At 45.0% G+C, this 26,948-nt stretch overlaps 1 long non-coding RNA gene across 3 annotated transcripts in view; it reads right to left on the reverse strand.

Annotated features, from left to right (window-relative positions):
* The window catches only part of LOC147095305 (uncharacterized), an 81,991-nt gene extending 55,623 nt beyond the window's left edge, over positions 1-26,368 (reverse strand). For 2 of the 3 annotated variants that reach the window (XR_015074770.1, XR_015074772.1), the window contains exons 1-2: positions 26,229-26,364; positions 14,220-14,350 (exon numbers count right to left, since the gene is read on the reverse strand). This is a non-coding gene — a long non-coding RNA (uncharacterized LOC147095305). Of the gene's footprint in view, positions 1-14,219; positions 14,351-26,228 lie in introns of all 3 variants that reach the window. The other variant, XR_015074771.1, reaches the window with a different exon arrangement.
* Positions 26,369-26,948: the final 580 nt, after the last annotated feature.

Consider the following 26,948-nt stretch of genomic DNA (forward strand, 5'->3'; position numbering starts at 1 on the left):
CTTGGGAGTCACGGGGTGACCAACACGGACAAGGGTGGTTGTCTATCCTAAACGCCTAGCCTGAGCCCGAATTAAGAGAACGTAGTCCCACGTGACGGCCAGGACCAAGTAGGTGTAGGGAACGAAACACCACAGGATCGTGACCCCGTGACGAGTTTGTCTGCGCAAAATAAGTGTGTGTGTGTGAGAGTGAGTGACAGGGTAATATAAGAACCATTGAGAAGTAAGTCGGAAGCTATATAGAATGCCTAAAGGGAATGCAGATATACAGGAGAAGGGACCGTCCCCTTGGGGAGATCCCGGCTCCGTCACCCGCTATTTAGCAGACAAGAATCGAACACTTAGCGAAAATATGAAAAAGAAAGGATGGGATCCCGAAGATAGTACAGAGAGCCAAAGAGCTTGGTGGAGAGGACAATCCAAAGACAAAGAGGGGAAAGGGGGAATGGTAGTTTTGGCTTGTTACCAGAAACTATGTAATGAGTTGAAACAGAAAGAAAAAGGGAAGAGAAAGAAGTTACAACTCCCAAACCAGGAGGAGGGGGACACCTGGTGGCGGCAGCCAGTTCCAGCAGTACATCCCTATACCCAAACCTACTGGGAAAAGGTAATATAGATGGGGGTGGGTTAGGAGAGAAAACAGCAGGAGATGGTAAGGAAAGGGACTGGCTGGAGCCACTGCCTTGGCCCGAAGAAAATAATTTCCCACCACCCTATAATCCGGTGGACTGCACGGTAAAAGTGGCCCCGGTAAAAACTGAAGTAAGCCCAGGACACCCAGAGATTCCCAGTACCACCATGATCCCTGTGGTAGGAGACAACCCGGAAATTCCAGCGGTCCCTGCAGTTCCGGCAAGACCCCAGATAATTCAAACTACCTACCAGCCCTTCAAACCCAGAGAAACAAATGCTGGTGGATAAATTACCCCAGCTGCAACATCGGGGGAATAACTACCCATTTTGGCAAAAGATGAGGGAATTGAGGATGAGTCATAGTTTACACAATAAAGGTGTAAACCAGTTGGTGCGAGCAAAAGTTTCGGATGATCGTTGGGATCAATTGCCTGTGAATTTCAGGGACGGAACTTGGTACCTGGAGTGTAATCTCACCCCGCAACAGTCAGACCAAAACTACGAGTTATTCAAGCGAGCAGTAGAAGAGGTTATGGGACAGGCCCCGGTAAATTGGGCAGCCATAACCAATATAACTCAGGAGAAGGGGGAATCTGCCATAGACTATAGTAAACGGAAATGGGAAAGGTTTGTGGGACGTTCCGGCATCCGAAACCCCACCACAGAGAACCAATGTTTCCTGCAGTCATTTAAAGCCGGACTGGGTCCCGCACATCAGGCAGCCATACGATTAGGAGTTGTTACAATGAACAACTATGAAGACTTAATTAGGTGGGCGACAGAAGCGGATAACATGCAAAAGGTTAAGATAGCTGCCGCAGGGGAGTTCGGGGAACAGGAGGAAACAGTGGGGATAGCGAACTGTTATACTTGCGGAGAGGAGGGACATTTCATTAAAGAATGCAAACAGAAGCAGAGAAGGGCTGCCAGATCAGCATCGGATACAAAACTAATTTGCTATAATTGTAACAAGCCAGGACATAAGAGAATAGACTGCTGGAAGGGGGAGGAAGGGAAAATCAGGGACCAAACCAAAGGGGGGTGACCCCAAAGTGGACAGCCAGGAGGAGACGGGGGAAAGAGAGGATTTTAAAAGATGGATGAGGGGGAAAAAAAAGAGAGGAACAGGAGGAAAGAGATAGAGACACAGATAGGGATAGACCGCGACAAAGGGATAGGGAAGAAAGGGAGCTTAGGGAAGAAAGGGAGCTTAGGGAATATAGTAACTGGAAAAATACCCGAAGTGAGAGGCGACATGGGTATGATTCAGAGGACGGGGGAGAAGGCGATGTATGCACTACGAGGCAAATGAGAAACATAACGAAGAAGTTGAATATTAAATGAAAGGTAGCGGCCCTCAGGGAGAATGGGGAGGGGGATCCAAGGATGTTTGTTAACGCATTGGTAGGGGGCTGGCAGTGCAAAATGTTAATAGACACAGGAGCCACAATCTCATTGATAGACTTACCCTTGCCCCGAACGAAACTTTCCATTAATGTAACAGGAATCGGTGGACGGAAAATCAGGGCTTATAAGAGCAAAACAGTTTTACTAGAAATTGGATGTATAATAATACCAACACGGTTGTGGGTATGCGAGAATACTGAAGGAACAATCCTAGAGATAGACATACTGTGAGAAGTAGGAGCTTTAGTCGACCCTAAAGCGAATGAAGTGTACTGCCCACCAGATTATAAGTCAAACAAACAGGCAGCCCCGGGAAACACAGCAGATCGGGTAGCGGCAATTAAAGTTATAGACCCAGAATGGGATAAGAAGGGACCGTGGGCAATCCCATGCAGAGAGTATATTGGGGTGTGGGCAACACAAACAAGATTGTGGTTTAGTCCAAACTCCCCCGGTGAAAATACCAGGACTAATGCAATGCATCGCCCACATCAACAATATCCTTTAAAGGAGGAAGCCAAAGCAGCAGAAGGGACAGAGTGTTGGAATTAACCAAACAGGGAATCTTACGAGAAACTATATCTGAAACTAATTCCCCGATATGGCCAGTAAGGAAACCTGATGCATCATTTCAACTGACAATAGATTATATAGAACTAAATAAGGTGACCCCAAAGGAATACCCGATAGTAGCAAGCCCTGGTACAACTTTTAATGGACTAAAGCCTGAACACACAATTTTTTTACAGTATTAGACATTGCGAACGGATTCTGGTCCATACCATTGGACAAAGAATCGCAAGAGAAATTTGCTTTCACACTAGATGGGAAACAATATACTTGGACGAGGGTCCCTCAAGGGTTCCATAATAGTCCAGCTATATTCCACCGACACATGGCCAAGGCCCTGGAGGAAGTAGAATTAGAGGAGGACAGCAGCACTGTGTTGCAGTATGTCGACGATCTACTGATAGCTTCCACAAGCACTCAGGGGCATGTTAAAGCCTTGTCTAAAATTCTGAAAGCTCTTCGGGATGCAGGCTTTAAAGTAAACCCCACCAAAGCTCAAGTAGGGAAATCAGAGGTAGCCTTTCTGGAGTATAACATCAGCATGGGCAAGAGAGCCATGCCAGAGGATCGAAAGTGGGCTATAAACGATATGCCTAAACCTGTGAATATAAGTGGAGTTCGACAAGTAATGGGACTATTTAATTATAGCAGAAATTTTATTGAAGGATTCTCACAACTAGCTGCACCTCTGTATGAATTGACCAAAGGGGGAAAAGTTGCAAACGAACCCATTGAATGGGCAGTGTTACTGGCGGAAGCCTTCACTAAATTAAAACAGGCACTGATTGCCGCACCAGCCTTAGGATTACCCGATATGGGGAGGCCATATCAGATCTTCTGCCACAATCACAGGGGACATTACAGTGCAGTGGTAGCACAAAAGCATGGGGATTACATGAGACCTGTAGCCTACTATTCGACACGAATATCCCCGATAGTAGCCAGTATGCCATGATGCGTTGCCGCGATTGATTGTGCACGGTGGGCAGTCAAAGTGAGTGAACCTGTAGTAATGGCAGGGGATATTGTGTTACATACACAACACACCCTAGTGGAATTGTTAAACACCGGACGATTAAAAACCGTCTCAAACGGCCAGAAGGCTGCTTGGGAGGCTGTCCTGTTACCAAAAGATAAATCCATACAGATAGTTAGAGATATGAGCCAGAACCCCACAGTTATGATGGGAATGGAGGGAGAGGAACACTGTTCAGGTGGTCAGGGACAGGACGGTGTGACTACGAGTGAGGAAGGTACAGGGATCCAGGATGTAGTGTTGAAGGAGCCGCAGCCCTTGCTCTTGTCAAGCAGGATCCAGGTTCTTACTCCCTGCGAGGGCGGGAGCGGGGACTGCAGGGAGGATGAGCAACCTGGCCACAGCACCGTGGTACAGGGGGCCATTCAAGTGGAGGGAGTAAAAAGAAATGTTGTAGTGGTAGGGGATAGTATCATTAGGGGGATAGATAGGGTTCTCTGCAGTCAAGAGCGGGAGTCCCGAAGGCTGTGTTGCCTGCCCGGTGCCAGGGTTAAGGACATCTCTTCTGGACTGGAAAGAAACTTGGAGGGGGAGGATCCAGTTGTCGTGGTCCATGTTGGTACAAACGACGTAGATAGGACAAGGAAGAAGGTTCTGTTAAAGGAGTATGAGCAGCTAGGGGTCAAATTAAAAAACAGAACCTCAAGTATAATAATTTCTGGATTATTACCTGAGCCACGAGCGAATTTGGCTAGGATAAATAAAATTAAAGAGTTAAATGCGTGGCTCAAAGACTGGTGTGGGAGAAATGGGTTTTGCTTCTCGGGACACTGGCACCAGTACTGGGACAGGAGGGAGCTGTTCCGTTGGGACGGACTCCACTTGGCCAGTGCTGGGACTACAGTCCTGGTGAATCATATAACTAGGGCTGTAGAGAGGGCATTAACCTAATTAGTGGGGGGGGAGGTTTCTAGAGAGGAAATAACAGAAATGACAACGGAGAAGGTCATAGATTTAGGCAGCAGTGGGGAAATTAAAAAATAGAACGTGTCAGGAAGGGACAGAAGGTATGGAGTAAAAGGTAAAGTAGTAAAAGGGGAAAAAACAGGAACTAAGTGTCACAAAATATATTTGAAAGTTCTTTATCTGAATGCACGTAGCATTCGTAACAAAATGAATGAGTTAACGGCACAAATAACTACATATGGGTATGATCTTGTGGCCATTACAGAAACATGGCTGCAGGGTGACCATGACTGGGAATTAAACATACCAGGTTATTTAACAATCAGGAAGGGAGGGGAGGTGGGGTGGCTATGTTAATAAAGGAAGGAATCACTATAATAGAGAAATGATATTGGGTCAAAGGAGCAGGATAGTGAAACAGTTTGGGTGGAGATAAGGAATAATAAGGGGAAAAAAACACTATTGGGCGTAGACTATAGGCCTCCGAACAGTTGCAACTCTGTTGGACGGAGTATTAATCAGGAAATAGTTGAGGCTTGTAATAAGGGAACAGCTATAATTATGGGGGATTTTAACTATCATATTAACTGGACAAATCAAATTGGACAGAGCAGCCTTGAGGGTGAGTTCATTGAGAGTATTAGGGATGGGTTTCTTGAGCAGTATGTAACTGAAACGACCAGGGAGCAAGCAACCTTAGATCTGGTCCTGTGTAATGAGACAGGATTAATTAAAAATGTCCTAGTAAAGGGTTGCCTTGGAATGAGTGACCATAACATGGTTGAATTCCATATTCAAGTAGATGGTGAGAAGGTTGGATCTGAAACAAGCGTGCTAAGCTTGAATAAAGGAGACTATGAAGGTATGAGAGCGGAATTGATTAGAGTGGACTGGGAAAATAGATTAAAGGGTAAGACGGTACATGATCAGTGGTGTACATTTAAGGAGTTATTTTACAACTTCCAAAAAAAATATATGCCACTGAGGAAAAAAGGGTGTAAAAGAAAAGATAGCCATCCGTGACTAAGTAAAGTAATTAAGGATAGTACCCGACTAAAAACAAGGGCATATAAGGTAGCCAAATCAAGTGGGAGGATAGAAGATTGGGAAGTCTTTAAAAGACAGCAAAAAATAACTAAAAGATTGATTAAGAAAGGGAAGATAGATTATGAAAGTAAATTAGCAAAAAATATAAAAACAGATAGCAAAAGTTTCTATAGTTATATAAAAAGAAAAAGGGTGGCTAAAGTAAATGTTGGTCCCTTCGAGGATGAGACCGGGAAATTAATGGTAGGAAACATGGAGATGGCAAAAATGCTGAACAAATATTTTGTATCAGTGTTCACGGTAGAGGACACTAAGAATATCCCAACACTGGACAAACAGGGGGCTCTAGGGGGAGAGGAGCTAAATACGATTAAAATCACTAAGGAAGTGGTACTTGGTAAAATAATGGGACTCAAGCCGGATAAATCCCCTGGACCTGATGGCTTACATCCTAGGGTCTTGAGGGAAGTGGCAGTAGGGATTGTGGATGCATTGGTAATAATTTTCCAAAACTCCCTGGACTCAGCAAAGGTCCCGGCAGATTGGAAAACTGCTAATGTAACACCCTTATTTAAAAAGGGTAGTAGGCAGAAGGCTGGAAACTATAGACCTGTTAGCCGAACAGCTGTGGTTGGTAAAATGTTAGAGTCCATTATTAAGGAGGCAGTAACAGGACATTTGGATAAACATAATTTAATAGGACAAACTCAGCATGATTTCATGAAGGGGAAGTCATGTTTGACAAATTTGCTTGAGTTCTTTGAGGAAGTAACATACAGGATGGATAAAGGAGAACCAGTGGACGTAGTGTATTTAGACTTCCAAAAGGCATTTGACAAGGTGCCACACAAAAGATTATTGCTCAAGATAAAAAAATCACAGGATTGGGGGTAATATTCTGGCATGGGTGGAAGATTGGCTCTCTGACAGAAAGCAAAGAGTTGGGATAAATGGTTCCTTCTCAGACTGGCAATCAGTAACTAGTGGTGTTCCACAGGGGGTCAGTGCTGGGTCCCCAACTCTTTACAATCGATATTAACGATTTGGAGGAGGGGACCGAGTGTAACATATCAAAGTTTGCAGATGATACAAAGATGGGAGGGAAAGTAGTGAGCGAGGAGGACATAAAAAACCTGCAAAGTGACGTAGAAAGGCTAAGTAAGTGGGCAGAGATTTGGCAGATGGAATACAATACTGGAAAGTGTGAGGTTATGCACTTTGGCAGGAAAAATCATAGAGCACGTTATTATCTTAATGGCAAGAAACTGGAAAGTACTGCAGTACAAAGGGATCTGGGGGTCCTGGTGCACGAAACTCAAAGTGTTAGTATGCAGGTGCAGCAAGTGATCAAGAAGGCCAATGGAATGTTGGCCTTTATTGCTAGGGGGATAGAATATAAAAACAGGGAGGTATTGCTGCAGTTATACAAGGTATTGGTGAGACCACACCTGGAATACTGCATACAGTTTTGGTGTCCATACTTAAGAAAAGACATACTTGCTCTCGAGTCAGTACAAAGAAGGTTCACTCGGTTAATCCCGGGGATGAGGGGGTGGTCATATGAGGAGAGGTCGAGTAGATTGGGACTCTACTCATTGGAGTTCAGAAGAATGAGAGGCGATCTTATTGAAACATAAGATTGTGAAGGGGCTTGATCGGGTGGATGCGGTGAGGATGTTCCCAATGATGGGTGAAACTAGAACTAGGGGGCATGATCTTAGAATAAGGGGCTGCTCTCTCAAAACTGAGATGAAGAGAAACTTCTTCACTCAAGAGGGTGGTAGGTTTGTGGAATTTGCTGCCCCAGAAAGCTGTGGAAGCTGCATCATTAAATAAATTTAAAACAGAAATAGATAGTTTCCTAGCAGTAAAGGGAATTAAGGGTTACGGGGAGCGGGCAGGAAATTGGACAGGAGTCTGGGTTCGAAATGGTCATGGCCCTGTGGGTAGTGGAACGGGCCCAGGGGCCGTGTAGCCTGGTTCTGCTCCTACTTCTTGTGTTCTAATTCTGTGTTAGATTTCAGGAGATGGTTTTATTCCTGTTCCTGGCTGGAGTGGAGATCGCCTTTACAGAAGGTAAGTACTGTAGAAAATATAGGGACAGAGTGATCTCCTGGACAAGTATCGATCGCCTAGATGGGTCGGAGAGGAATTTCCCAGATTTTTTCTCCCAAATTGGCCATTGGGTTTTTTATCTGGTTTTTCGCCTCTCCCGGGAGATCGCATGGGTTCGGGTGGATGGAGAGTGATAGAAGATTTGAGGTTAGGATCAGATCAGCCATGATCTTACTAATTGTGGAGCAGGCTCGAGGGGCCGACTGGCCTACTCCTGCTCCTATTTCTTATGTTCTTATGTAACACCACGAACAGGTTGGGCCGTGGTGACCGGAGATGGCACCGTCCAGAGGGAAGGAAGATTACCAGGGAGTAGTTCAGCACAGGTTGCCGAGCTAACAGCATTGACAGAAGCATTAAAATTGGCAGCAGGGAAATGGGTGAATATCTATACCGATAGTCGGTACATGATTATATGGCAGCTTGGAGTAGAAGGGGGTATATTGCCTCAGGTGGCAAACCCATACAGCATGAGGAATTAGTAAAGGAATTGGTAGCTGCCTCAGGGTTACCCACTGAAACAGCTGTAGTGAAGGTAAAAGCCCACCAGAGGGGGAACTCCCCCACAGAAAGGGGAAACAGAGCCGCCGACCTTGCAGCCAGAAAAGTGGTAGAGCAACAGATTGCAGCAGCAAACAAGAGCACCACAGAACCAGAAACACAGATAGACATAGCTGCTGTAACTGCATTGCCAGAAGATATAGATATATCCAAATTACATAAGGAAGTATCCCAAGAGGAGAAACAGCTATGGGAACGAGGGGGACAAGGAGAAAGGGCGGGGGGGAATATGGAGGAAAGAGCAGCAGATATGTGCACCAGGCTGTATACAACAGGAATTAATGAAAATGTACCATGGTAGGCAACACACAGGTATATCCAATATGTTAAACAACCTCCAGCGATGCTGGTGGTGGCCCGGAATGAAACAAGCTGTGGACAGATTCTGTAGACACTGCCCCATATGTGCGCAGTATGACATAGGGAAACCTGTCAAGGTAAAGTGGGGACATCAGCCGAGACCAAGAGGCCCATGGGAGAAGTTGCAGATAGACTTTACTGGACCTCTACCGAAATCAAAGGGGAAAATGTACTGTTTGGTAATAATAGATCAATTTACTAGATGGGTTGAAGCTTTCGCCACTAGAGATTGCACAGCAACAACCGTAGCACGAATAATGGCAGAGGAGGTTGTACCACGATGGGGGATCCCGCTGCAAATTGATTCAGACCAGGGAACACACTTTACAGGGAAGGTTATAAAGGAAACATGTGCATTATTAGGTATCAGACAAAGGTTCCACATACCATACCACCCTCAGAGTTCAGGGATGGTGGAAAGGATGAACCGGACTTTGAAATTATCCTTAGCTAAAGCAGTAGAAGACACGGGGAAGGGATGGGCAGAGTTACTCCCGAGTATACTGATGAGACTTAGAGCAACTCTGAATAGAACCACGGGGCTGACACCTTTCGAACTAATGACCGGACGAGCAATGACACTGCCGGAAGGAGTCGCTACCGGGGGTGAGGACGTAGGGCCCCCGAAGGATAGAATTAGGAGATTTATTAAACAATTGTGTACGCAATTACACGCTCTCAGACATGAGGCCAGAGCAACAGATTATACGGGATCTAGAACAGGATGCACAGGACGACCAGAAGGAGGTCCCAGCTGTCGGTAGCAAGGTGATGGCAAAAATACTACCAGCCAAACCAGGGCTGGCACCCAGATGGTCAGGGCCTTACGAAGTATTAATGAACAGTGACACATGCGCTTGTATAGATGAGTCCGGAACAGGTAAAGGAAGATGGGAGCACTGGACTCAGTTAAAAATATATGACAAAAACAATGAGTAAGCCAGAGATGGTGCCTTTTGAGGAGAGTGAGGAGTATGCTAGAAGGTATAAAGAATGGGAAGGGCAGTTTCTACATATATTAATGCTAGGGCTCTGCGGGATATTAATATTATACATCGTGGTTTGCATCTTCAAGTATATCTGGAAACAGAGCCACAGACCAGGAAATGAACCAGACGTACAGCAGTTTGAACTGATAGAATTATGCCATTCTTATCGGCTGGTGATGACTGGCCCCCTTTATTTATCTTTACAGGAACGATAAATGCATAGAAAAATGAAGTGGAGCATCAATCGCGCTCTCATCGGGATTCTATGGCTAAGTATAAGCGCTGAGTCTAGTGGGAGGCGCGAGCAACTCGGGAGTTTATGGTTAAATATACGCCCTGAATCTGTGATGGGACTTCTGATGCTCTTTGGTATCGACCCGACTTCAAACATAATCATCATCCAGAATGGAATCAAGATGACCACCAACAATACGACACCATTAGAATGGGGGGCGGCTTCGGGAAACGGATGCGATATTACTGTGTACTGTGATTATTGTGAATACGAAAGTACAGCTAACGGGACTTTGTTTGTCCGGGTCACGGAGGGCGAAGGGATTAAAATAGAGTGCCTATGTACTAAGGACAACGTTCAAATAACTCCAAAGTTTCAAGTAGGAAAGGGATATTTCATGGATACATGATTCGGATTCAATAAAGCAGTTGAGATTACACCAAATTACACAGGGCTCCCATATTTGGGACAGAGTTCGAATCCACTAAATTGGCCCAAAATAGGTAAAAGAAAGGGGAATGATAGGATGTTATAATGCGGAACGCAAAAAGGGATCCCGGCGAGGACAAATATTACAGATGGAAATCAGGGAAAGGACGGAGGGGATAGGGTTACAAAGGAAAGGCAACAAGCATAAAAATGCCCTCACTCCACTAACTGGCCCACCAATGGAAAAAGGGGCACCCGGGGGTTTAATAACAAGGAAAACACAAGATGAGGTGTACTTGAGAATACCAAGGTCAAGGAAATAGAAACAAGAAACTGTGAAGGCAGCAAGAAGTAAAATAAAAAGGCTAAACTGATCTTTGGCTGCTAATATGGCTGGCGCCCACAAATGTCACACCTTGCTGTTAGGAACAATATAAGTCAGTGTGCAGAAGTTATACAGACAATAGGCGATCAGAAAACGCATTACCATGATTGCAAACACATTACCATAATGTTTAGGTGATCAGGAACCCATTACCAGGATATTTACTTAACTGTAACCCATTCAGTAAAATGTGACTTCTTTATTTCAAACTGCCAGGCCAGGAAATCAAATTAACTGTATAAGTGCACAGCTCGGGATTGGTGCAGACTGTACGATGTGTTAATGTCTTCTCAAATGCAAGTATAATAATGTAACACACTGTAGGACAAACTGCTTGCTCTGTTGGATTCGCAGACTCTTGCAGGAGTCAGTGTCGATATATCAGAGTAAGACTCCGCGGATAATAAATCGTTTGAATTCTCCAGTTGTTCGACTCAGTGTTTACTGAAACAGACTGAGGGTAAAAGAATCCGTTCTAACATTCTTTAGTGTAACACATGGAATTATTAAGGTTGCCATTAATAGGAGTACTCTAGCAATCTCCGCGATGTGTAACAATCATACAAAACAAATATGGAACTCCCTGTGGGTAAAACAATTAGAGGGTCCACAGGGAAAATCTCTCTTACAAAGACGTAAGAAACGGGGAGTATTGGAAATGGCCGGAGCAGGGTATGCGGCCGGGTTAGCAACAGTTAATAACTTGGACATAGAATGAGTAAACGAAGGAGTAGAGGAACTACAAGCAAAAATAAAGAAGTTACTAAAACAAACCACTGGAAATTGCCAGCAACTGGCACTGGCAGGAAAACAAACAATAATGCAATTGTTGGGGGTGGAAGAGGTAGTAGCCCCGCTTGCAGAAACAATCAATACAATTATTGATCGACTTGACAATGCTTCTCGCCAAACCATAAGGAACTAGTATGTGCCATGTATGGCTCATGGCTATTGTCAAATGCTGAGCATAACATGAGGCAAATAAATAATGGACAGATCCCTGACTGGATTACTAATGAGGGTCTGGAACCTTGGATTGACACAAATAAAAGCCTATGTAAGGGGCGTAAAATGGGACAAGTATACCGGGCAGACAATTGTCTGGCCCCATGGACTAAGGTGATTGGCTTTGTACTGGCCATCCCACAACTCCCAGAAGAGGGACAGCCCCTATACGACGTGATTAACATAGGAGAGATACAAAGGGAAAGTTGGGTTAAATATCATGATGTCCCTACCAAGGCACTTTGGGAAGGGGAAGAAGATAATAAACAGAAGAATGGAACCTTAAGGGGGGTGGTAATGGACGGGTGCCACCACAAGGGAAGGACATGGGCATGCACACCGCCCCCCCACCGAGGGAAACACATCCGAGTGCGGATTCACAAAAACCACCAATTGCACCATTGAGGCACACCCAAGGGGAATACACCGGACAAGGGTAGCACCAAGGAACAACGGGGCATTTTCTGTCACCACAACTGAACAGAAATATGAATATCAAGATGATTTGTCCCATTCCCCAACCAAACTTTTGTTTTGATCCAAAGATATCTACACAGATAGGACATCAATATATACACCCACCAAGACCACAGGAAACGAAAACATGGTCACTTGATCGTATGGTACTTAATAAAGAGGTTGAAGCTTATGTCATACCAGAGCCCAAGGCAATTGCTAAGTTAGAGGAAGAGGAGGGTTGGAAGAAATTACGGCAGGAGACGAAGGAAATTTTAAAGTACTATCATAAAATAGAGGAAGACTTACAGCAACAGCAAAAAGACATTGGCACAACATTAGCAGAAACTCCTTGGTACAGTAAGATCTGGAATTGGGGGCTAAATGTCGATATACACCCCTGGATCAGGATCATGTCACACGTGCTGGCAGTTGTACAAGGCGCCGTATTAATGATCCCTTTGTTCTTACTTTGTGGATATTGCCGATGGCAAAAGAACCACAACCTCGCACAGGCCATAACCAAACGAATAACGAAGGAAGAAGAGAAAGAAAGAAACACTGTTGCTAACCACCAACAAGCAAGGGGTAGGGCGTGAGGAGAATCATTATGAAGACTGCGTTTAGGATTGCGGAAGTATGAGTACTAGACACCCTGGCTTGGTACCACTAGGGCGACGGTCCTCATAGCAAACAATCTTAAACTGCAGCATATTGGCTGTATTGGGTCAAAATGACCAATGGGCCATAAGGGGGGACTGAAGTAGTCAAATTACTATTATATCTTAGTTTGTATGTTAGAATATGTATAATGCAGCACCAATGTACAAGGTGGAGATAATGGGTTAATCCCTATCCGGAGTTAAACGATATAGAGGTCTGTATACTGCATTTACCCAGGTAAGTTTTAAAACATGATTAAGTGACTTCAAATGCTGAGAGATTAAACTGCAGAACAACTCATGGGAAGATTGAGGAGGATGTCTGTTTGGCCAGGCGAGGCAACACATATGCGAGATAACACACCGAAGAATTCATTTGTTGTAAATCACAACAGGGTTCCATTCTTCAAAGTATGGTGGGACTAATCAGAATGCACTTGCTTTGCAGAGGTAACCCGAGACGAGGCCAAAAGTCTGTGCTTTGCACGCCTTAACGAGGACTGTTACCTTAAGACAACATGTAACAAGCAAAACCACCTGGCTATGGGCAAATGGAGGGTTGTAGAGCAATTAAGATGAGGCCCACAGTCACAGGAGGTGACGGGACCAACCGATAACAGAAATGTGGGATTTGTGGGTGGTAAGAAGATGAAATGTCACGGTTTATAATTGCCATTTAGCTATAACTCTGTATATGCAGATAAGCTTTATCCCCGCCCCTAGGGCAGGGGTTTGATTTTTGTATAACTGTGATTGTTGCTAGGGAATCAGTGGAGTCGGATCTGAGAGGGGTCCCAGAAGGCTCTCCCCGGGCCTGTGAATAAAGACCGTTTTGAACCATCCTTCACTCGAAGTCTGTCATCTGTACCAAAGCTAAGCGCTGACTTTGTATATCACTTAGTCCACTCTGAGGGGGAAAGTGTCGACCTGGCACAACACCAGGTCCACTTTTTAGGATACAACAGTCGATACATGCAGAGAGAGGGGGACTGAGAGTGAGGCAGAAGGAGAGACCGAGGCAGAGAAGAGAAAGGCAGAAAGCATGAGACACAGCGAGGCAGAGAGAAATGAGAGAGAGATAGAGAGAGAGAAGAGAGACAGAGCAAAGGTGAATGAGAGAGAGAAAATGAGGCGAGGAGAGATAGAGCCATTGAGAAAGAAAGAGACGAGAGTGAGGCAGAGTGAGTTGAGGCAAAGAGAGAGCGAGAGATTAAATGAGGCAGATAGAGAAAAAACCAAGATAGAGGATAGGCAGGTTAGACCGAGTGTAAATCTCCCTCTACTGTTCCATCAAACGATCTGTGGGTCTGATGCAATAGATGTCCATTTTCAATCTGCCTGAAGGCAACGTTTCAAGTTAAACAGCTTAAACCCCAAACGGTCAGAGTGCTGACACTCTGGGACACCTGTCTTATCTCAGTACCTTTCTGAATGTGTTATTGGACACTTGGAGAGATTCCCTGTGCCAGTTTCCTCTTCCCATTTCCTGCGATTCCCAAATCTTCTCCCAGTCTCATTTCATCCCCGGACACCTTGTCCTCCGGCACACTGATCCTAAAGAGAAACAAGACACGGATGTGAAGCTGTGATCAATGCAGTAAGTTTTATTTCTGAGTACAGCCCATTATTCTGACAGCAGTAATACAGGGTCAGGGGTTACGGGACCTAAACAATCAAACAGAGCCTGCTTCCCGTGAAGGAAGGTTTCATTCAGTGAGAACGTGGAGAGCTCGGGCTGGTGGGAATCAGACACTGGATCTTTCACTGTCGGTCTGCAACATCCGAACCCACCGGGGAAGGATAGTGGGACAGAGAGATACGTAGGGCGAGTTGGTCAGTCGCCAAGACTGGTGAACGAATCCAAATAGAGATTCAGTTGCTGAGGGTTTACAGGAGTTGTTTGTTGCTGTTAAATACCAGAATCAAATGAAATCAAATGCACCAATTTAAACAGAAAATACACACACCCCACACCTCTTACTGGCGAGATTTAGGGGTCCAAGTACTTCAATCAGTAAAAGCTCGTGGACGGGTACAATAATAATTAAAGAGGCTAATGGAATGTTGGTGCTTCAGCTGTGGAGTGTTCTGGAAAGACCCCATCTGGAGAATTGCATTCAGTTCTGGGCACCGCACCTCAGGAAGGATATACTGGCCTTGGAGAGAGTGCAGCACAGATAGACCAGAATGTAACCAGGGTACCAAGGGTTAAGTTATTTATTTTATTCGTTACTGGGATCTGGGCATCGCTGGCAAGGCCAGCATTTATTGCCCATCCCTAATTGTCCTCGAGAAGATATTGGTGAGCCGCCTTCTTGAACCGCTGCAGTCCATGTGGTGAAGGTACTCCCACAGTGCTGTTAGGGAGGGAGTTCCAGGATTGTGAGGAGAGATTACATAAACTGGGCTTGTAGTCCATGGAATTTAGAAGGTTAAGGGGCGATTTCATTTGATTGAGGATTTTAGGATGTTAAAAGGAATTGTCACGGTAGAGAGAGAGAAATTATTTCCACTGGTTGAGGAGTCTAGGTCAAGGGGACATAATCTCAAAATCAAAGCCAGGCCATTCAGGAGAGAAGTTTGGAAACACTTCTTCACGCAAAGGGTGGTAGAAGTATGGAACTCTCCCACAAAAAGCAGTAGATGCTCGCGTAATTAATAATTTAATTCCCAGATCAATAGATTTTTGCCAGGCAAGGGTGGAGAAAGGATACAGAGCCAAGGCAGGCGGATGGAGTTATGATAGATCAGCCATGATCTCACTGAATGGGGGAACAGGCTCGAGGGGCTGAATAGCCTACTCCTGTTCCTACCTCCACTTTATAGTGTCAGCATCGAGCCCTCAAAGGCAGGTAAAATACTGAGCTCCCTCTTCATTACCTAGACATTACCACTGTTACTCTGCTCCTCTCCCCGCTCCATACCATTTCTGTTCCTGAATTTATAAACATGAATATAGAAAATTAAGGATGCGATCATTGAGGTTTTATGATGATCGAGAGATACTATTTCATCTGGTGGGAGTGTCCAGAACAAGGGGCAAAACCTTAAAATTAAAGCTAGGCTGTTCAGGTGTGATGTCAGGAAGCACTTCTTCACACAAAGGGTAGTAGAAATCTGGAACTTTCCCCAAAAAAGCTGTTCATGCTGGAGCTCAATTGAAAAGCTCAAGACTCAGACTGATATATTTTCATTAGCTAGGGTTCTGTTTATAGACACACACATCAGCACAAGAGACACATGCAGAAACACCTACACAGACATACCCACATATACAGACACACACAAAAACACACGTATAGTGGGACACAGAAACACACGCATGTAGAGACACAAACAAACTGAGCAGGAGAGAATGGGTTAGGATTGTAGGTGGATTGAGATCAGTGATGGAGAGAGAGGTTTTAAACAGGATTTTGAAGGCACTTGATCAGCACCTAACAGCCAGTCTAACGATTTAGGGCCGAGTGTGGTACAAACCTGACCTCTCACCAAGGACTGTGTTTGAACTCCCCACATTCATTGTACACAAGACCTTCAGATTGGATGGGGTGAAAGGTCAGAGTTTTGACCCTCTGTGACCCTCAGCCCCTTGCTGAATATTGTTTCGAGAGCTGTACCGTGTCTCTTCAGAATTCACCATAGAATTACACAGTATTTACTGCACAGAAACAGGCCATTCAGCCCAACAGGTCCATGCCAGTGTTCATGTTCCACACGAGCCTCCACCCACCTTACTTCACCTCACCCTATCATCATATCCGTCCATACCTTTCTACCTCGTAATTATCCAGCTTCCCCTTAAAGGCACTCTGCTATTCACCTCAACTACTCCATGCGCCAGCAAGCTCCACATTCTTAGCACTCTCTGGGTAAAGAGGTTTCTGCTGAGCTCCTTACTGGATTTATTGGTGACTATCTTATGTTTTTGACCCCCAGTTTTGGATTCACCACAAGTGGCAACATCTTCGTCATCTACCTGATCAAAGCCCTTCATAATTATACAGATCTCTAATAAATAACCCCTCGGACTTCACTTTTCTAGAGAAAAGACCCCAGCACGGTCAGACATTCTGGATACTTAGAACCTCTCAGTTCTGGTATAATTCTCGTCAATCTTTGTTTCACCTTCTCCAGTGTCTCTCTATCCTTTTCATAATATGGAGACTAGAACTGTACAGAGTGCACCAAGTGTGGTCTAACCAAGGCTCTAACAGAATCTACAAGTTTAACATAACTTCGCTGCTTTGCAATTCGATCTCTCCAGAAATGAACCCCAGTGCTGTGTTTTCATTTTCATGGCCTGTTTAAAACGCTCCTGAAAACCGAACTCTTTGACCAAGCTTTTGGTCATCTGCCCCAATATATTCTTATGCGGCTCCTGCGAAGCACCTTGGGACGTTTTACTACATTAAAGGTGCTATATAAATACAAGTTGTTCTATTTACTCTATCTAAACAATTCTTCATTTTAGAACACCTCGATCAAATCTCCTCTTAACCTTCTCTGCTCTAAGGAGAACAATCCCAGCTTCTCCGTCTATCCAAGTAACTGCAATCCCTCATCCCTGAAACCATTCTAGCAAGTCTCTTCTCCAAAGCCTTCACGTCCTTCCTAGTGTGGTGCCCAGAATTGACACAATACTCCAGCTGAGGCCAAACTAGTGTTTTATACAGGTTTACCATCGATTCCTGGCTTTTGTACTCTACGCCTCGATTTATAAAGCCCAGGAACCCATTGGCTTTATTAACCTGTCCTGCCACCAAAGATTTGTGCACAAACATCCCCCCAGGTCTGTGTTCGTGCACCCCTTTTAAAATTGTACCATTTCGCTTGCATTGTCTCTTCTCATTCTTCCTCCCAAACTGTATAACCTCACACTTTTCTGTGTTGCAATTCATCTGCCATGTGTCCGTCCAATCCACCAGCCTGTCTACGTCCTCTTGAAGTCTATTACTATCTTCCTCGCGGTTTTAAACACTTCCAAGTTGAGTCAGCTGCAAATTTCAAAATTGTGCCCTTTATCCAAATCCAGGTCATGAATATGTATCAAAAACGGCAGTTATCCTGGTACTGATCCCCGGGGAACACCATTGAATACCTCCCCCTCCACTCCAAAAAATAGCATTCACCACAACTCTGTTTTCTATCCCTTAGACAATTTTGTATCCCTGCTGCTTCTTTTATCCCACAGGCTTCAATTTTGCCAACAAGCCTATTACGTGGTACTTCTTCAAACGCCTTTTTAAAGTCCATATACACAGCATCAACTGAACAGCCCTCATCCACCCTCTGTTACCTCGTCAAAAGCCTCAAATCAAGTTTGTCAAAATGACAGAGAAACTCTTTCCTCTAGTGGGAGTCCAGAACAAGAGGGCATAATATTTACATTATAAACAGTCCATTCAGGGGTGAGGTCAGGAAGCGCGTCTTCACACAAAGCCAAGTGGAAATCTTGAACTGTCAAACGGCCTAGTTTGGCACAAATCTGACCTCTCACCAAGGACTGTGTTTGAAATCCCCACATTTATTTTACACAAGACCTTCAGATCGGTAGGGGTGAAAGGTCAGAGTTTTGACCCTCTGACACCCAGCCCCTTGCTGAAGATTGTTTCGAGTGCTGTACCATGTCGTTTCAGAATTCACCACAGAATTACATAACGGTAATCCAAAGGGTCTTCTTTAGGCATATTAACAGAAAAAGGGTCGTCAGAGGAGTTGTGGGGCCGATTAGGGACCAAAATGGAGAACTACTGGTGGAGGCAGAAGGCATGGCTGAGGTACTAAATGAGTACGTTGCATCAGCGTTAACTAAGGACGAGGATTTGTCAAAGTTATGGTAAACGAGGAGATTGCTGGGATACTGGATGAGATAAAATAGATGAAGAGGAGGTACCAGACAGACTGGCGGTAATTAAAGTGAATAGGTCACCCGGTCCGGATGGGATGCACCCGAGGTTACTGTGTGGAGTAAGGGTAGAAATTGTGTTGGTGCTGACCACAATCTTCCAATCCTCCTTAGATTACAGGGGTGGTGCCAAAGGACTGGAGGGATTGCAAATGCTACACCCTGGTTCAAACAAGGAGAAGGATAAACCTGGCAATTACAGGCCAGTCAGCTTAACCTTGGTGGTGGGGAAGCTTTTAGAACTCCATGTGTGGTCTAACCAAGGTTCTATACACGTTTAAAATACCTGCTCTGCTTTGTATATCTATCATTCTAGAAATGAACCCCAGTGCTTTGTCTGCATTTTCATGGCCTGGTTAACCTGCTTTTAATGATTTGTGCATCTGTCCCTCTGGATCCCTTTGCTCCTCTACCCCATTTAGACACTAACTTTACAAGGAGTATGTTTCCTTATCCCTCCTACCAAAATTGCAGCATCTCTCATCTATCTATATTGAAATTAATTTGTCATTTACACACCAACCTGCCAGTTTATTAACATCTTCTATTTTGTCACAGTGCTCCTCAGTATTTATACACCAGAATTTGGTGTCATCTGTAAATTTGGAAATTACACTAACTATTCCCAAGTATATATAAAGGTGCCTCTGTTCTCTCTCTCCCTTGCTTATTTAAGTATCGGGGTTTTATCCTCTAACTTTTGCTAGTTTATTAATTATTTCACCCTTTCTATTTTATATGTCTTGATCTCTTCTTCCAATGTCATGTCCACCTTTTTCGTTGAGTTGGTAAAAACTGAGGCAAAGTAACTATCCAATATTTCTGAAACAGAAACAAAAAATGCTGGAAATACTCAGCCAGTCAGGTGCTGCAAATACTCAGCAGGTCAGGCTTTTGTATCCAATATTTCTGCCATTTTGCTGTCATTACCTGTTGGTTTATCTTGTGATCCTTTCGTGGCTCTGTCCCTATCCTGAATTTCCTATTATTTATGTGCCTGTACGATACTTTACTATTTCTTTTTATATTCCTTGATAATTTAATTTTGCAGTTTCTTTTCGCCTTCCTAATTGTTTTTCTTATTCTTTCCCAGCCTCTTCCAATTCCCTTGTCATCCTCTCCTTTATTGTCACTGTACTCGGTGTCTGTATTTTTCATCAGTATCCATTTTACCCTCATCTCTTTATTCAGCCCTGGTGTTTTATTATTGGCTAGTTTGTTCTTGTTTTGTCATGGAATATATTTCTCTTGAACTCTACTGATCACCTTTTTAAATATTTCCCACTGCTGTTCTCTCTCTTTGTCTGTCTCTTCAGTTCCATGTTTATCTTCCCGAGTTCCATTGTCATCACCACAAAATCAGCTTGTTCACAATCTTATTACTACTCCTGTCTTTCTCAATCATTATTATGTTGTGATCGATAGTGTAGATTTTCACCTAAGCTTACTTCTCTTATCTGCTCTGGTTCATTTCCCATTATAGATCCGTCAGTGATTCCTCTCTGGTTGGGCTTCTTACGTACTGGGTAAGAAAGGAAACCTGAGCACACTGTAAATACTCCATTCCCTTTTCCGCTTTCCCTACCTCTTCTTGACAGATCATTTGGTGTAGTTAAAATCTCCCATGACCAGGATATGTATTTTACTCTTTTTATAGTTTTGCTGACACAGTTTTCTTCCACTGCTAGGCGGTCTCTACAATAATCTGTTGAGCATTATTTCAACATGACCGAGAGCTCTGCTCCCCCGAAGCATCTGTGTCCTATATGGAAATACGCGCAGATCAGCAGGAATCGCTTGTCAATTGCTCAAAAATGTCAGATAAATTTACAAAATAACCAATTACAGAGACGGGGGAGAGAGAGAGAGAGAGAGAGAGAGAGAGAGAGAGAGAGAGAGAGAGAGAGAGAGAACACTGTTCCATCAAACACTCCCGGGGCAGGTACAGCATGGGTTACATACAGAGCAAAGCTCCCCCTACACTGTCCCATCAAACTGTCTGTAGCTCTGATGCCGGTTGTGTCGGCCTGAAGCTGCCGTGAACTCGGGGCGGGACTGAGCGCCGTGCCGATGAGCCGAGCCTGGGCCGTGTGGTGAAGAGTGAGGAGGACAGACAGGCCGGTGGAATGGGCGGACACAGGGCCGGTGGGATTGAGCACAGAGAGTGTGAGGGAGGGCAGAGTGTCTGGGGGCAGAATGAGGAGACAAGAGGAGCCAAACAGGGGGATTTTAAAGGGGGCACGAGGAGAGAGGGAGCGGTGAGACCAGAGACCCGAGGCCAGGTGAGTATTTAAAATCACTTTTGCGAGCTTTTCTATACAGAGGCTGTTGTGGGAGCGGTGAGACCAGAGACCCGAGGCCCGGTGAGTATTTAAAATCACTTTCGCGGGCTTTCTTACAAATTTCAGACCGGCAGCGGTGTTCCAGAGCCACGTCACGATTCAAAATGTGACACGGGCAGGAGGGAGCAGCTGATTGGGTGAGTACGGCCAGGTTAGTTTGACAGCTAAGGTTCATAGTTTATAAAGTTTAGATGGTCTTAATTTTTTGTGGTTATAGTTTCTAGTGTTAGTAACCAAGGGCCCTTGAGTATATCATTTAATTGGTGGTATTGATTTGATTTAAGTTAATTTGAATTAATTAAAGGGTAAGTCATGGCAGGAGAGCTCTGTGCCGTGGTATGCTCCTCCTGCACTATGTGGGAAATCAGGGACACTTCCTGTGTCCCTGACGACCATGTGTGCGGGAAGTTTATCCAGCTGCAGCTACTGACAGACCGCATTGCGGCGCTGGAGCTGCAAGTGGATACATTCTGAAGCATTCGCGATGCGAGGACGTCGTGGATAGCACGTTTAGGGAGTTGGTCACACTGCAGGTAAAGGCTGCACAGGCAAGAAGGGAATGGGTGACCACCAGGCAGAGTAGTAGGCGCAGGCAGGTAGTGCAGGAGTCCCCTGTGACTATCCCCCTCTCAAACAGATATACCGCTTTGGATATTGTTGGGGAGGATGGCTTATCAGGGGAAGGCAGCAGCAGCCAACTTCCTGGCACCATGGATGGTTCTGCTGCACAGGACGGGAGGAAAAAGAGTCGGGGAGCCAAAGTAATAGGGGATTCTACTGTAAGGGGAATAGAAAGACGTTTCTGCAGCCGGAAACGTGACTCCAGGATAGTATGTTGCCTCCCTGGTGCAAGGGTCAAGGATGTCTCAGAGCGGCTGCAGAACATTTTGGAAGGGGAGGGTGAACAGCCAGTTGTCGTGGTGCATACAGCTACCAACGATATAGGTAAAAAATGGGATGAGGTCCTAAAAGCTGAATATAGGGAGTTAGGAGATAAATTAAAAAATAAGACCTCAAAAAGGTAGTAATCTCAGGATTGCTACCAGTGCCACGTGCTAGTCAGCGTAGAAATAGAAGGATATTTCAGATGAATATGTGGCTAGAGGAATGGTGCAAGGTGGAGGGATTCAAATTCCTGGGACATTGGAACTGGTTCTGGGGGAGGTGGGACCAGTACAAACCGGACGGACGGTTTGAACCTGGGCAGGACCGGGACCGATGTCCTAAGAGGAGTGTTTGCTAGTGCTCTCGGGGAGGGTTTAAACTAAAATGGCAGTGGGTTGGGAACCTGAGCAGGGAGACAGAAGAAAGGGAAATAAGGATAGAAGCAAAAGACAGGAAGGAGAAAAACAAAGGTGGCAGTCAGAGAAATCAAGGGCTTAAATCAAACATGGCCACAGTAAATAATAATTCTAAAAGGTGTAAGAGTGTTAAAAAAACCAAGCCTGACGGCCTTGTGTCTTAATGCGAGGAGCATTTGTAATAAGGTGGATGAATTAGCTGCGCAAATAGAGGTAAACGGATATCATCTGATTGGGATTGCGGAAATGTGGCTCCAGGGTGACCAAGGCTGGGAACTCAACATCCAGGGGTATTCAATATTCAGGAAAGATAGGCAAAAAGGAAAGGGAGGTGGGGTAGCATTGCTGGTTAAAAAAGGTAATTAACACAATTGAAAGGAAGGATATTAGCTCTGATGATGTGGAATCTGTATGGGTAGAACTGAGAAATACCAAGGGGCAGAAAACGTTAGTGGGAGTGGTATACAGACCTCCAAACAGTAATGCGGAGGTTGGAGATGGCATTAAACGGGAAAATAGAGACGTGTGCAATAAGGGCACAGCAGTCATCATGGGTGACTTTAATCTACATACAGATTGGGCTAATCAAATTAGTAACAATAGTGTGGAGGAAGAATTCCTGGAGTGCATACGGGATGGTTTCCTGGACCAATAGGTTGTGGAACCAACTAGAGATCAGGCCATCTTAGACTGGGTATTATGTAATGAGAAAGGATTAATTAGCAATCTTGTTGTGCGAGGCCCCTTGGGTCGGAACGATCATAATGACATAGAATTTTTCATTAAGATGGAGAATGAAGTAGTTGACTCAGAGACTAGGGTCCTGAATTTAAATAAAGGAAACTACGATGGTATGAGGCACGAGTTGGGTAGGATTGATTGGGGAATGTTACTCAAAGGGTTGACGGTGGATAAGCAATGGCAAACATTCAAAGATCGCATGGAAGAACTACAGAATTTGTTCATCCCTGTATGGCATAAAAATAAAACAGAAAAGGTGACTCAACTGTGGCTAACAAGGGAAATTAGGGATATTGTTAGAATAAAATTTTGCTGGACAAGATTGCTGGACAAGATTTTGCTGGAAAAGACACAAACAACAAATTCGTTGACTGGGACTAATTGAATCACTGCACATTGAGACATGCCACGCTTACGCATGGCTGGAACAAAGTCCGTCTCGTGTCCTGTCTGGGACTAATTGGATCACTGAGGACTAACAAGGTTCACTGGTATCCTATCATCGAACTAATCACTTGTATCCTATTATCGAACTAATCACATTCCGCCGGGGAACAAGACGGAACGAAGACCTGAAGAGGCAGAATTGGCAACACAAGTGTGTAAACTCCTGACTGGAGGAAAATAACGATATGCGCTAATAAACGAATTGATTGGATGAATGTAAATGATCTAAAACCAACTTCTTGGAATTGTATATAAGCTCGGCACGTAGTACAATCGGGGAGAAGGTGCTCTCGCAGACCGCGTGGTTGCAGACGCTTCTCCCAGAGCTCTGTCATTTAATAAAGTTGTCTCTCTTACTCAAAGTCTAGTTTCCGAGGAATCATTTTTCCTACAACAATAGCATAGGATCCAAGGAGAGGACATATAAATTGGCCATAAAAAGCAGTAAACCTGAGGATTGGGAGCAGTTTAGGATTCAGCAAAGGAGGACAAAGGGATTAATTAAGAGGGGGAAAATAGAGTATTAGAGCAAGCTTTCAGGGAACATAAAAACTGACTGTAAAAGCTTCTATAGATATCTGCAGAGAAAAAGATTGGTTAAGTCAAGCGTAGGTCCCTTGCACTCAGAATCAGGGGAATTTATAATAGGGAACGAAGAAATGGCAGACCAATTAAATACATACTTTGGTTCTGTCTTCACAAAGGAGGGCACAAATAACCTCCCAGAGATGTCAGGGAACATAGGGTCTAATGAGAGGAACTAAAAGAAATCAGTATTGGTAGGGAAATGGTGTAAGGGAAATTGACGGGATTGAAGGCCGATAAATCCCCAGGGCCTGATAATCTACATCCTAGGGTACTTAACGAAGTGGCCCTAGACATAGTAGATGCATTGCTGGTCATCTTCCAAAATTCAATAGACTCTGGAACAGTTCCCATGGATTGGAGGGTAGCTAATGTTACCCCACTATTCAAAAAAGGTGGTAGAGAGAAAACAGGGAATTATAGACCAGTAAGCCTGATATCGGTAGTGGGGAAAATGCTAGAGTCCATTATAAAAGATGTAATAGCAGAGCACTTGGAAAACAGTGACAGGATCGGACAAAGTCAACATGGACTTACAAAAGGTAAATCGTACTTGACTAATCTACTGGAAGTTTTTGAGGATGTAACTGGTAGAATAGATAAGGGAGAACCAGTGAATGTGGTGTATTTGGACTTTCAGAAGGCTTTCGATAAGGTCCCGCATAAGAGATTACCTTGTAAAGTTAGGGCACATGGGATTGGGGGCAAGGTACTGACTTGGATAGAGAACTGGTTGGCAGACAGGAAACAAAGAATTGGAATAAACGGGTCTTTTTCCCGAGTGGCAGGCAGTGAGTAGTGGGGTACCGCAGGGATCGGTCCTAGGACCCCAGCTGTTCACAATATATATAAATGATCTAGACGAGCGAACTAGATGTAATATCTCCAAGTTCGCAGACGACACAAAGCTGGGTGGGCGTGTGTGCTGTGAGGAGGATGCAGAGAAACTCCAGTATGATTTGGACAGGTTGGATGATTGGGCAGAAGCATGGCAGATGCAGTATAATGTGGATAAATATGAGGTTATCCACTTTGGTGGCAAAAACAGGAAGGCAGATTATCTGAACGGCAATAGATTTGGAGAAGGGGGCGTGCAACGAGACCTGGGTGTCCTTGTGCACCATTCGCTGAAGGTAAGCATGCAGGTGCAGCAGGCGGTTAAGGCGGCAAATGGTATGTTGGCCTTCGTAGCGAGAGGGTTCGAGTACAAGAACGAGGATGTCTTGCTGCAGCTGTACAGGGCCTTGGTGAGACCACACCTTGAGTATTGTGTGCAGTTTTGGTCACCTTATCTGAGGAAGGATGTTCTTGCCATGGAGGGAGTGCAACAAAGATTCACCAAATTGATACCTGGGATGGCAGGAATGATGTATGAGGAGAGATTTGGTCAATTGGGCTTATACTCACTGGAGTTTAGAAGAATGAGAAGGGATCTCCTTGAAACTTATAAAAGTCTATCAGGGCTGGACAGACTAGATGCAGGAAGGATGTTCCGATGGTCGGGGAGTCCAGAACCAGGGGTCACCGTTTAAGGATAAAGGGTAAGCCATTTAGGACAGAAATGAGGAGGAATTTCTTCACCCAGAGAGTGGTGAACCTGTGGAATTCTCTAACACAGAAGGCAGTAGAGGCCAATTCATTAAATATATTCAAGAAAGGAGTTAGATATATTTCTTAAGGCTAAAGGGATCAAGGGGTATGGGGAGAAAGCAGGGACCGGGTACTGAATTTGGATGATCAGCCGTGATCTCATTGAATGGCAGAGCAGGCTCGAGGGGCCGAATGGCTGACTCCTGCTCCTATCTTCTATATATTTCTATATTGTTTCTATGAGAGCGAGCCGGGGGTGTTGGTGCTCAAATCTCGGAAGGTGGCGGCACCGGTGAACAAAGCGGAGAATAATGTCTGTGCTGGGGATCCGGGGCTTTCCAGACAGAGGCGGGCGGGGGGAGAGGACAAGAGTCCGGCCGCTGTGCTGAGCCTGGATCAAACTCTGCTTCAGTCCCAGCTGGAGTCTGGGCCCCGCACTTTAGGGAAGATGAGGGTCCGGCTCACTCTCAGCCCCGCTTATCCCCTCCCTGGGCTACTCCGAGCAGCGGGACACTCACCCTCAGCTCCCAAGGCCGCGGGTCCAGGCGGTGCCGGTGTTGATCCTCCGGCCAATCCATTCCGGCTTCACTCTCTCGGATTCACTTTCCGCCATTTTGTTTCGTTCGCCAGCCGCCTCCGACCTGAAACATGCTCAGAGCGCGCTCAGTCACTGCTATTGGGTGAAGACAGCTGATTGACAGCGCACCCACCAATCGGGGCCCGGCACAGCTGCACGCGCGCCGCCCACATTCTCAGACGGAGGCGGGGCCGGTCGTGATAGCGTGGCGATCGATTTGCATCCGCGCGGCCGATAAACCACCTCAGCGCCAGTGACCTCATGTAAATCGGAAAGGGCGGCTGTGTGACGTTGGCAAACCGGCAACGCTGCCTGTGTGACGTCGACAACCCGGGCTGTGTGACGTCAGTAACCATTGTCCCGTTGGTTGTGACGTGTCTGTCCTGCGGGGCAGAAGCTGCGGGTTTGATCGTCAGTGAGGGGCCCGGAATATAACGTGGTGAAATGTGAAGTTATCCACTTTGGTAAGAAAAATAGAAAAGCAGAGTATTTTTTATATGGTGAGAGATTGGGAAATGTTGGTGTTCAGAGGGACCTGGGTCTTCTTGTACACGAATCACTAAAAGTTAACATGCAGGTACAGCAAGCAATTAGGAAATGAAATGGTGTATTGGCCTTTATTACAAGAGGATTTGAGTATAAGAGTAAAGATGTCTTACTG

The sequence above is a fragment of the Somniosus microcephalus genome, unplaced genomic scaffold, assembly GCF_052327205.1.
Source record: "Somniosus microcephalus isolate GS21.2 unplaced genomic scaffold, FLI_Smic_1.0 unresolved_chr1, whole genome shotgun sequence".
In the NCBI taxonomy this organism is placed as follows: domain Eukaryota; kingdom Metazoa; phylum Chordata; class Chondrichthyes; order Squaliformes; family Somniosidae; genus Somniosus; species Somniosus microcephalus.